Source organism: Bos mutus, chromosome 8, assembly GCF_027580195.1.
Source record: "Bos mutus isolate GX-2022 chromosome 8, NWIPB_WYAK_1.1, whole genome shotgun sequence".
NCBI classification, from domain to species: Eukaryota; Metazoa; Chordata; class Mammalia; order Artiodactyla; family Bovidae; genus Bos; species Bos mutus.
In genome coordinates, this window is record NC_091624.1 from 18643964 (window position 1) to 18656621 (window position 12658).

Sequence of the window (12658 nt, forward strand, 5' to 3'; positions counted from 1 at the left end):
TAAAGTGATATATATTGTGAAGTTTAAATGAGGTAATGCATGGAAGAAAACCTCATACACAGTTGCCGGTTCACAAAGAGTGATTTGTACAGTAGCTTCTCCCTCATATTTCTCTTCTTGTATTATTCTTGTATTATTTACTTCTTTATTCCCTTACACCTCTCTTCTTCCCCTTCCTTATTTTCTTTCTTCCCTCTTTTCACTGGGTTCAGGAAAATTTCTGTATTTGTTCATTGATGAACTTACTATAGTAAATAAACTATTACTAAAAAAAAATTATTTGACTACTTCCAGGTAAAAGAGAGATGTAAAATGGTGTGGGAAAGCAAAACCATTCTGGTAGAATTTTTCCTGAAGCGGCTTTCTGGTTATCCAAGGTTTGAGCTACTCTTTTTGTGCTAATCTTAATAATGCATGTGGTTATCCTTCTGGGAAATGGCACCTTATTCTCATCAGCATCTTAGACTTCCATCTTCACACCCCTATGTACTTCTTCCTGGGGAACCTCTCTTTTTTGGACATCTGCTACTCCACCACTTCCATTCCTCTCATGGTGGTGAGCTTCCTCTCAGAAAGAAAAGACCATCTCCTTCTCTAGCTGTGCTGTGCAGATGTTCCTTGGCTTGGCCATGGGGACAACAGAGTGTGTGCTCCTGGGCATGATGTCCTTTAACTGATATATGGCTATCTGTAACCCTCTGAGATAATTCTGTTATCATGAGCAAGGGTTCCTATGTGCCCATGGCAGCTGGCTCCTGGTTTGCAGGGGTTATCAACTCTGCCGCACGAATTGCATTTGTAGTACAGTTGCCCTTTTCCAGTAATAATGTCATCAATCATTTCTCCTGTGAAATTTTGGCTGTCATGAAACTGGCTTGTGCTGACATCTCAGGCAATGCATTCATCATGTTTGTGGCTCTGGAATTGTTCACATTGATACCCCTTCTCTTAATTGTCATCTTACTCATTAATCATTTCCAGCATTTTGAAGATCCACACTTCTGAGGGGAGAAGCAAAGCCTTCTCTACCTGCTCTGCTCATCTGACTGTGGTTATAGTATTCTTCAGAAGCATTCTCTTCATGTACATGAAGCCCAAGTCTAAAGAGACACTCAATTCAGATGAAATGGATGCTACTGACAACTTATAACTGTGTTCTATGGAGTGATGACTCTCATGATGAGTCCTTTAATCTACAGTTTCAGAAACAAGGATGTGAAGGAAGCAGTAACACATCTATTTAATAGAAGTTTCTTCAACAAGTGAATGGAAGAAGCATAGGATTGGAAACATGTTGGACAGTGTTGAAACTTGAGAATTATGTAGTGTTTTGGTTATCTTGACTTCTTTTTGTGTTTTTTGTATTTTATTTTATGTTTTAACTTTTTTATATTTAAAAAAATCAATAATGGCATATAGCATTTCAAAGTTATTTCATGCTGTTTATAAAGAATTTGAAAGATGCAGGACAGTAGAATGAAAAGAAAAGAGATCATGTATTGCTCTAAAACTTTATGAAAAATATGCTATATTCATTGCATTGTGTGTTATATGCCCTTTTATGTTCACATTTTATGCAATATTATTTTATAGGCATTACTTCATTAAATCTTTCAAAATAAATAATTGTCTTTGTTGGGAAAAAAAATCTAAACAGAAATCTCCCAAAACACCGTACCCACATTTCAGTTGTAGTTTCCCACTAATCTACAAAGAGTCCGAAACCAGTAAATGCTATTTTCTTGTTCAGTATTTACAATATTTTTTTCTATGGAATTTAATGATATTGAACATTTGCAACTATAGAGGGAGTGGGTAAATGGGGCTTTTGGGTGAGCCCTATGCAATCGATCAGGATGCCTTTTGTTTTTCCTTAAAATTGTTTTCAGCTTACATGATAGTATTATCATAAAGAACATTTTGCAAAATTAAAACATAGTTTGAAATTCAGTCTGCTGATCCAAGTTAAAACGTGGACAAATGTTGAGTTAGATGGGAGGTCATATCAGTGTGATTTAGAAGACCAGATTCTTTGTTATCCTGAGGATCTTAATTACTTTTCTAAATCTTAGAATATCCAAGCTCTTGGTTTTAGTATATATCTGCCTTTATGTCTTATCTCTGTTACTAACTAGCATAGTGATCTTTGGAAGCAGAGGATTGGGAGATGTCAGAAGAAGATAACATTATCTTGATTTTCCTTGGCTTTCTCTTCAAATTTTCACTCTATCAAAAGAGAACACTTCTAATTTACAGTCTAAGATGAATGATAGGTTTGTTCAAGAATGAGGAGCATCCTAGGAAATTCATTTGGTTGGACACATTTTATATTGATAAATCTGTAAATTCATAGGATGTTGAGCATAACATTTTTTACATAGACAAATAAGAAAAAATGTTTGTGGAATTTGAGGTATATTTATTTTATTATTCCAAGTTTATTTTTTAATTTTAGTAGGAGTATTAAACAGTCATGAACTATATTCAATTACCTCTAGCTTCGTAAACAACATTTTCGAGTGCATCGCTGGCGAGGCATCGCACCTGGCACATTACAACAAGTGTTCAACTATCACATCCAGGGAGATCCAGACCGCCGTGCGCTTGCTGCTACCTGGGGAGCTGGCCAAGCACGCCATGTCCGAGGGCACTAAGGCTGTCACCAAGTATACCAGCTCCAAGTAAATATAATATGCCTTGCCGCTGTTAAGGGAGAAGGCAATGGCACCCCACTCCAGTATTCTTGCCTGGGAAATCCCATGGACAGAAGGCCTTTTGGGCTGTAGTCCATGGGGCCACTAAGAGTCGGACATGACTGAGTGACTTCACTTTCACTTCCATCATAATCATTCACAGATTACATCTGATGGCAAAAGTTGAGACCATTGATGTATCAGATTCATACGGTGACAAAATAAGTTATGAGAACCTATTACTTCCCATACACCAGCTCATAGAACTCCACCCACCCCAACTAAGAGTTCCAAGTAGGTGGAAAACGTCTAAACTTAGGCATGTTATGTTTGACCCATAGGATATCCCTTATAGTAATTTTGTCTTTTCTAAGAACTTGAGTCCAGCTGCTTCCAGAAACCCTCTGAGATGACTGATCTAGGTCCCAATCTTTTAACAATTTATGAATTTCCTCTAGAAAATTTATTAAAGCAAATAGAAATGTTAATGTGCGTATTTCTCCTCAGAGTAGGACACCAGAAGGGTTTCCCCTTCAAAGGGTTGTGGAATCAAGATGTGGAGGAAAGAAAGGCAAGTCACTTGTTTTGATGTAGCCATGTATCAAGTTTTCTTGGCAAATACACTATCATTATGTTAAATACACTATCATAATACTGATATACTTGTTTAATACTTGAGCCTGTAAAGGGTTCTTCATTCAGAAAATTTATTATGAAAGTCTTCTATATTTTACTAATTTTTCTTAGGATTTGTGATTTGGAAAAAAAAGTTTTTTAGAAGGAATGATAACACCCCCACACTATCATATAATAATAAAATTAAATGAAATAATTTCATTCTGGTTAAGTCATCCAGAGTGTATACTGTCATTTGTAACTAAGCCATGATTGACACATGGCAAATGAGGCCCTCTTTGCTTTGGTTTGTTTGGTTTCATCCATCTTCCCCTAACCCCCATCTGCCTCTTTATTTAGGTTTCTTTGATGCAGAGTTTTTCTAATGGGAGGGACTGGCAATGGGAAAAACTGGGTCTTGCCCTGATGAGCAGGGCCTTACTCAATAAAACTTTAATCCAATTATTTGCTGATGAGTGGCATTGCATTCCCTCCCTGGTAGTTATTTGGCCTAAGGCCAACTTCAAGGCCAGATTCCCTGGAGATTCCTGAGATGGGAACCTGAGTTCTAATTTCTGGAGCTGAACTTCAGGAACAGAACATGCAAACACTCACAGTTGCATGCAAGTGAATATGATTTATTTTAAAAAGAGAAAAAGTACAAAGCTCTCAGCACAGACACTCAGTCAGTTCAGTTCAGTTGCTCAGTCATGTCCAACTCTTTGCAAACCCCATAGAATGCAGCATGTTGGGCTTCCCTGTCCATCACCAAGTCTTTGAGCTTGTTCAGACTCATGTCCTTTGAGTCAGTGATGCCATCCAACCATCTCATCCTCTGCCGTCCCCTTCTCCTCCTGCCCTCAATCTTTCCCAGCATCAGGGTCTTTTCCAAGGAATCAGTTCTTTACATCAGGTGGTCAAAGTGTTGGAGTTTCAGCTTCAGCCTCAGTCCTTCCAATGAATATTCATGACTGATTTGCTTTAGGATTGACTGTGGCTTGATCTCCTTGCATAGACAGCATAAACACTGAGAGGGGGTAAATAGTCCCCCAGAAAGACAGGACTTACTGGCACTGATCTGTGCATTTTTGGTTGGCTGTTGTCCTTAAAATATGTCATTTCTAACCAATCAGTTTAAAGATCACATTTTAACTTAACATCTTTATGGCCCTTGGATAGCAAGAAGATCAAACCAATCTATCTTAAAGGAAATCAGTCCTGAATATTCATTGGAAGGATGGATGCTGAAGCTGAAGCTCCAATACTTTGGCCACCTGATGTGAAGAACTGACTCATTAGAAAATACCCTGATGCTAGGAAAGATTGAAAGCAGTAGGAGAAGGGGATGACAGAGAATGAGATGGTTGGATGGCATCACCAACTCAATGGAGTTTGAGCAAGCTCCAGGAGTTGGTGATGGACAGGGAAGCCTGGCATACTGCAGTCCATGATGTGGCAAAGAGTCACTACTGAGCAACTGAACTGAATGGTTTATATTGATCCTTAGATTATGTTGCCACCCTTTATCGTGCCCCCTGGCCATTTAAAAGTAGACCAGATGTAAGGGCTAAAGATGAATGGATCACCAGTTGTTTTTCCCTCAAGCTTATGGAACAGATGTTAATTACTGACCTTTCCTGGATCTGAGTGCTGATAATTTATCAGACAAAGGACACATTTTAGGAATTCGGGACAAAAGGTATAGTTTTAGGTTAATGGGGCGAGATGTTTATTGAAAACAGGACTGAGGTCTCAGAGTCCTACCCTGACTACCTAGCAATTTCTACCTCATTCCCAGTCCCTTTGTTGGATCCTCAGGAGGGGAAGTCTGACGTGGGTTTCAGAACTTTCACAACAGTGGGAGAACTTATTGGGTATTATTGTTCTCCAGTTTGTGGGTCAGCCACCTGGCAGTGTGGGATTTGATTTTATCATGCTGCTACCATCTCGCTGCAGCTTTGTCTTTGTGCAGCTTCTTCTTGTCTTTGGATGTGGTGTATATTTTTGGTGGGTTCCAGAGTCCTCCTCTGATGGTTGTTGAACAACTAGTTTAATGTTGGTGTTCTCTCAGGAGGAGATAAGTGCATGTCCTTCTATTCTGCCATCTTGAGCCAGAAGTCTCAATTTATTTTCATCTTTGTTCTTTACATCTCTGTGTGTGTATTGCCTAAGGATATACTTTCTTTCCTTGCCTTACTTTCTCTTCCTTCCTTTTTTTTTTCTTTCTTTTTTTAAAAAAATTTTTCTTTTACAGGATGTCTCAGTTTTAGAAATTTATAATATGTTTATTCAAAAAGTCAGCATTTATATAAGCTAAATATATAAAGTGAATGTCTATAAAATCTATAGTTTCTAAAAAATGTATAAAGAAATTGTGTACTGTAATAACCATTTATACTTCAAAAATGGTGTAGGTGTGTTTGTGTTTTAATATGAGTATGTGTGTAAGAGAGAGCTGGGGAGAGATAGACAGAGATAGAGAGAGAGACAGAGAGAGAATTCAACTGGGGAAACTTTGATAACATTGCACAAGACTCCTCCTGATTCTGTGTGAAGCAGAGTAATAGGCTTCCTGTAATTAGGTCTTCAGGGCTTTATTTCTGGAGTCTCATAAGTTTTATACATATTTCATCTATGAAGCAATTGAAAATTTTGCACAGAGGTTTAGAAACATCCTTTAGAACATTTAAATTGTGTCCCAAAGCCTGAAGCATGTTCTTTAGGTATTTGTGGGTCTCCACAATGGGGTCGTATTTCAGCCTGGGCTTCAGGGGCAAGTTGTCCTATTCCTAAAATTTATTACTAAATATTAATTTTCTTTCTATTTTGAACTAGAGGAATCTAACAATTCTTTATTTGACCTAGAGGAATTTATCCTAGTTATCATACTTGCAACCTGCATACTTCTATAGATGTCAACAAATGAGTGAATTTCCATGGCAAAATGATTACTCATCAGTAGCTGCCTCTTTAGAGGTTCATGAAATGAGGAGTCATGAAAATTGGCTACATGTAAAAAAGAAAGATAAAAATATTTATTGTTGCTCCAACCTAGAAAGAGGGTCAGAACCTGGTTTGAAGGTAAGTTATTGTAAAGACAAGAACCAAATCTTATCAACTACAAGCAAGAGTTAGACTGATGGGTTAAATGTGTCAAGTTTGAAATTAAGATGTTTTTCTCACTGAAGAGAGACTAAATATTGGAAATGGAATTTAAGGGTCTAGTCACTGAGAGGTAGTAGGGAAAAATAAAGACTTTTGAGATCACAAGAGCAGTTTAACATGCAAAGGCTTTGAGCAAGGAACAGAATGGAATTTCAGTAGTTATGAATTCCTTTGTGTCAGTGTGTAGCTTTTTAGAGTAGCACACAGTATTTGAACACTCTGTTATCATTTTTAGCTCATTAAGGCTCACTACACAGTAGAGAGGGAACTCTGTGTTCTGTAGCATGAAATTCATAACAAACAAGTCTTTCCTGGTCCCCTAGCAGCAACTCTGCTTCATTTGGCTCAATCAACTGAGAGCAAGATGAACTACATGCCACATACTGTGCTAGGGACTCTTTGTGCAGAGAAAACATGTGAGGAGGAAAACTATGACCAATTTGCCTTAAAGAAACCTCATATCTGAAACAGATGATTTACCAAAGCAGTGAATAGCCAGAAAGAGACCTGACTGAGCATTATCCTAGTGTGTTTGCATACAGTATTGGTGACTGTTTTGAATATTTGTTTTTCTATTATTAGGTTATAATTGTAAAATGAATGACTTTTCTATTTTTTTTTTTTTATGTTATAGGCTTGCTAAAAATGTTAACATAGTCTCAAAAAAAAAAAAAAAAAAAAAAAAACAGCCATCTTTTTAAGACAAGGAACATACTAATGCCTCCCTAAAATTGTTTTTTTTTTTTATGGAGTGAATTGAACCTTATGAGTGATTTTTCCTATTTGCCACTCAATTTGTTGACATCCAAAGGATCAGAGTGTGATAAAGGACTGGAGTGTTATATACTGTGATGAAATGTATTAGGATTTGATGGTAAGATGAACATAATACCATTTGCCAGAACACTGTGTGTGACATGATTAAACTTTTCAGCTGTATATACCTGGCCATGGAAAAGACAATGACTGGTTCAAAGATGTAAAAAGACTCTAACAAAAGGAAGAACCGTGATAGAGTGGCTTAAAGGAAACTACTAATAGTGGAAACCATTACTGTGGTAATTGTATAATATATACTATCTCATTTAATCTTATCAACAAATATATGGTACAGGTGCTATCTTTATCTTCATGCTATAGCTGGGGAAGGTGATGATCAGAAATATGCCCAGGCCACCCTGCTTAGTAAGGGGCAGAGATACCATTTAAACTAAGCCTACCTCCAAGGCCTGTGTTCCTAACAACTTTATGGAATAAGTTTGGTAGAATATCATGTAGCATGGAGGCAGCTCATTGAACAAGGGTTTTTGTAGAGATGATTTTTATAGATGTAGGTATAACCTCCATTATTCAATGAACTTCACATGTATCTATCTACTGCCCTTTGGGGTCTCAAGTAGTTTACACTGTAACCCAGAAAATGTGAAAAATTCTAACAAAATGCAAATTTTATAAAAAGTTACAAAATGTTAAGAGCTGGGAATAGGAGATGAGTTTAGAATGGAGAAATGAAGTTGAGTTTGGAGTGATGTTTAGGTGACTAATTATGTCCAGAAATTGGGAAGATAGACCTGAGATTCAGAGAAAGTATCTTTTAAAGATAGGCGGACAAAGAATTCCCAAAGAGGGATGGCTCTTTGGACTTGTGAATGAAACAAGAATAATAGCTAACATTTATTAAGCTGTAATTTTGTTCCAGGAATTTTACTAGCTCCTAAAAGTAGTAGCACATTTAATGGAAAGGAAATGACTAGGGTAGAAGTATAGATTCTAAACCAGATCAGAGGATAGCTTGCAGTTTGATGGAGGGACAGGAGATCCATATGGGCCTGAAAATCCTAATGATCCTTCTGAAAATATCTTGAATATTAAATTATGACTATATTTAAAGGACTTGTTGCTGCTGCTGCTGCTAAGTTGCTTCAGTCGTGTCCGACTCTGTGCGATCCCATAGACGGCAGCCCTCCCGGCTCCCCCGTCCCTGGGATTCTCCAGGCAAGAACACTGAAATGGGTTGCCATTTCCTTCTCCAATGCATGGAGGTGAAAAGTGAAAGTGAAGTCACTCATTCTTGTCTGACTCCCAGCGACCCCATGGACTGCAGCCTACCAGGCTCCTCCGTCCATGGTATTTGCCAGGCAAGAGTATGGGATGGGGTGCCATTGCCTTCTCCAAAAGGACTTGTTAGTGTGTGTTAGTCGCTCAGTCGTGCCCGACTCTTTGCGACCCATGGACTTCAGCCCACCAGGCTCTTCTGTCCATGAGATTTTCCAGGGAAGGATACTGGAGTGGGTTGCCATTTCCCTCTCCAGGGATTTTCCCAACCCAGGGATCAAACCCGGATCTCCTGCACTGCAGGCAGATTCTTTACTGACTGAGCTATGAGCTACAAAGGTAGCAAAGGACTTGTTAGTCTTTAGCAATTCCCATTTAAGGTTTGATACTGAATAAGAACAATTTTTAACTATATGTAGTTGTGTCCCATGGCAGTGGATGGTTTGATGTAGTGTGCCATCAGAAAAGTGAAAGGAGAAAGGTTATAGATCTCAAAGACAAGAACTCTTTAGCTTAAATGTAATTTATTTTATGGTAGGTACTATAGTCACAAGATTCAAAATTTTTAAAAGATACTGAACAACATACAGTTAACAGCCTCCCTTCCATTTCTGTTAAGGAACTATTCATTTCCTTTCCTAGAGATAACAAGTTATTCCTGTTTATTTTTCTATAGGTATTCTACATAGGAGCAAAAAAATGTTGGTGTGTGTGTGTGTGCATGCGCACATGCATGTGTGTGTGTGTACAGATACATATAGTGACTCAGATGGTAAAGAGTCTGCCTGCAGTGCAGGAGACCTGGGTTCAATCCCTGGGTCAAGAAGGTCCCTGGAGAAGGGAATGGTAACCCACTCCAGTATTTTTGTCTGGAAAATCCCATGGACAGAAGAGTCTGGCAGGCCCCAATCCATAGGGTTGCAAAGAGTCAGATACAACTGAGCTACTAACACACACACACACACACGTGTGTGTGCGCATGTGTGTGTGTGTACACAGGCATATATGTAAAATATTTATACACAAAGGTTACTGTGCCTTATATACTGTTCTGAACATTCGCATTGCTGTCTAATCATTAAACCATGTCCTACTCTTTGGCAACTCCGTGGACCATAGCCCACCAGGCTCCTCTGTCCTTGGGATTTCCCAGGCAAGAATACTGGGTTGGGTTGCCATTTCCTTCTCCAGGGGTTCTTGTTGACTACCACTGAGCCACCAGGGAAGTCAGTTCTGAATATTACCTTTACACTTAATAGTTCTTGACGATCTTTCCATGTCAATGCACAAAGAGTCTCTTAATCTTTTTGACAGCAGATCGGTATTTCATTATTTCTATGTCCCCTTCTCATAGAAATTTAAATTGCTTCCACATCTGCTATTACAAATGGTACTTTAATGAATCAGTTTTTAAATAAATTACTTTACACATGCACAGGCATAATTGTGTGGGAATTACACAATTTAGCAGTAAATTCTGTGGTCAAAGTTATATGCATGACTTTATGATTCTGTTTAACACTGCCAATTTGTCCTCCACAGAGGATGCACCAATTTATGTGTTCACTGAGAATGTATAAGAGTGCCTGTCTCCTTACCTTTAGAAGGCAAGGTCATTAGAAATGAAACCATGGCTCATCCCTGTAAGACATCAGTGCAGTGCTACCTAGAGGATAAGTCACAGTGAGTGATATTAGGAAAATTCTCTGAGCAGAAGTTCCTTAGTAATTTGGTCACTAAGTTTCTTAAACATTCCTTTCAATATATATATGTATGTGTGTGTATATTTTATATATATATAAACATATAAAGTACCAAATAGAGTAACAACATGTCAATTAGCAATAATAGCCTCAATTCATGTATCCATTTGTGTGTTTCTAGCTAATATATATTTTGATCTTCAAATTAATCTAAATTTGATTCTCCTAATTTATCTTGGTAGCGTCTTGGAATTGTGGAGTAGGGATAGACATGGAGGGATAAAACTATTGTAGTTCTATCTTCATTTTGTGTTTGAGGGATAATTTAGGAGATTAGGAGCATTCTAGTTGAAAAAGTTCATTTGGATTTATCTGTAAACTGGTGAAGAAATACCTGAATGAACTTTTTGGCCAATGCAATAGTTATTTTTTACAAACAAATGTTTGGTCTGTATGTCAGATTGTGAAAGTAAAGAAAGAAGGTAACTCACCATTCATGGAACGGAAAAAATGAACAAAGTGTTCAAGTTAAGGCAAACAATTGGTGAATGACAATTTAATCAGCCAGCAGAAAAAAGAAAGTGGGAAATATAAGTAATGCAAAATAAGTATGTAATAAAAATAAAGTATATGGAAGGAAAGAAATGAAGTACATTTATAATTGTATTCTAAAGTGAATGGAGTGAATATGGTCATAAAAAAGCAATGACTGTAAAAAGAATTAACAACTTACATCCACATATATGTTGCACATATTTAGTGATCAGATATTTTTATACAATTATTATTATATTTAGTTTATTTTATTATAATAAAAAATGTGACCTGTAAGTCTAAAGTTATATATTTTTGGCAGCAAGTTACTTGATCCATGTTGAAAATGTCAACAAAAATATGAATTCTCTTTGGGGGAGATATTATGATTTATATATATACACATAATACATGTATACACATAATCAGGGCATTTATTGAATGCCCTATTCAAATCTTTGAGATAATTTTTCTGCTAGCTATATTTAATCAGTTCTATATAAATATTTATAATCAAGTTTTACTTGTGTATCTAGGATTATTTTTATATCCTTAGTTTCTGTGTTGTTTAGTGTACACCTGTTTATGGCTGATAACCTTCTTCATAAATTGTGAATGTTATAATTAATTGACCTATTTTTATCACATTTTGTACTTCCCTGGGTCAGGAAGATCCCCTGGAGTAGGAAATGGCAACCCACTCCCAGTATTCTTGCCTAGAAAATCCCCTGGACAGAGGAGCCTGGTGTTCTACAGTGCATAGGGTCACAAAGGACTGGACACAACTGAGTACACACAACAAAGAGAGCTAAAGTTGGGCTTCCCAGGTGGCACTGGTGGTAAAGATCCTGCCTGCCAAGCACAGGAGATGTAAGTGATGCTGGTTCAATCCCTGGGCCAGAAAGATCCCCTGGAGAAGGAAATAGCAACCCACTCCAGTATTCTTGCCTGGATATCAATATCATAAACGTAGAATTTAAATTTAAAATACAAAATGTGATAAAAATTAATTGTAACATTCACAATGTGAAGAAGTTTATCAGCCATAAATAGGTATACACTAAACAACACAGAACTAAGCATATAAAAATAATTCTAGATATACAAGTAAAACTTGATTCAGTTCAGTTCAGTTCAGTAACTCAGTTATGTCTGACTCTTTGCAACCCAATGGACTGCAGCACGCCTGGATTTCCTATCCATCACCAACTCCCGGAGCTTGCTCAAACTCATGTCCATCAAGTCAGTGAAATCATCCAACCATCATTATATAGAGTTAATTAAATATAGATAACAGAAAATAATCTCAAGGATTTGAATAGGGCATTTAATAAACCTGATTATGTGTATACATGTATTGTTGTGTGTGTATATACATACATATAAATAATATATCCAGGCTCCCTGTCCCAAAGAGAATTCATTTCCTATCCAATTTTGTTGACATTTACATGGACTGCATGGATCAAGGGATTTTCCAGGCAAGTGGACTGGAGTGGGTTGCCCCATAAAAATATATATCTTAGAATTCATATTTTTTGTTCACATTTTTACATCATAATAAAATAGAACCAAAAGATATAATAAAATGGAATAAAAGTATCTGATTAGATATAATAAAATGGAATAAAAATATCTGATCACTAGGTATGCATATCTAGATAATATTTGGATTAAAGACAGAAGGAGAAAAAAATTATCTGGAAACCAGTAACAAGAACATTTCATAGCAAAATCTCAGTCTATAGTAAAACAAGTGTTTTAAATGACTCAGAGCTAGGAAGAGGATAAAGATAAAATATTAAGAAATAGTTTTTCTTATTTCATGAAATTATAAAATGCCAAATAAGCGTAAATAAATTTACAAACACAAAAACCTACATTAATGAAACA

General features: G+C 36.9%; 1 pseudogene; it reads left to right on the forward strand.

Moving 5' to 3' along the window:
- The first annotated feature begins 312 nt into the window (after positions 1-312).
- On the forward strand, positions 313-1266 carry LOC106701381 (olfactory receptor 13C9-like; annotated as a pseudogene).
- The last annotated feature ends 11392 nt before the right edge of the window (positions 1267-12658 follow it).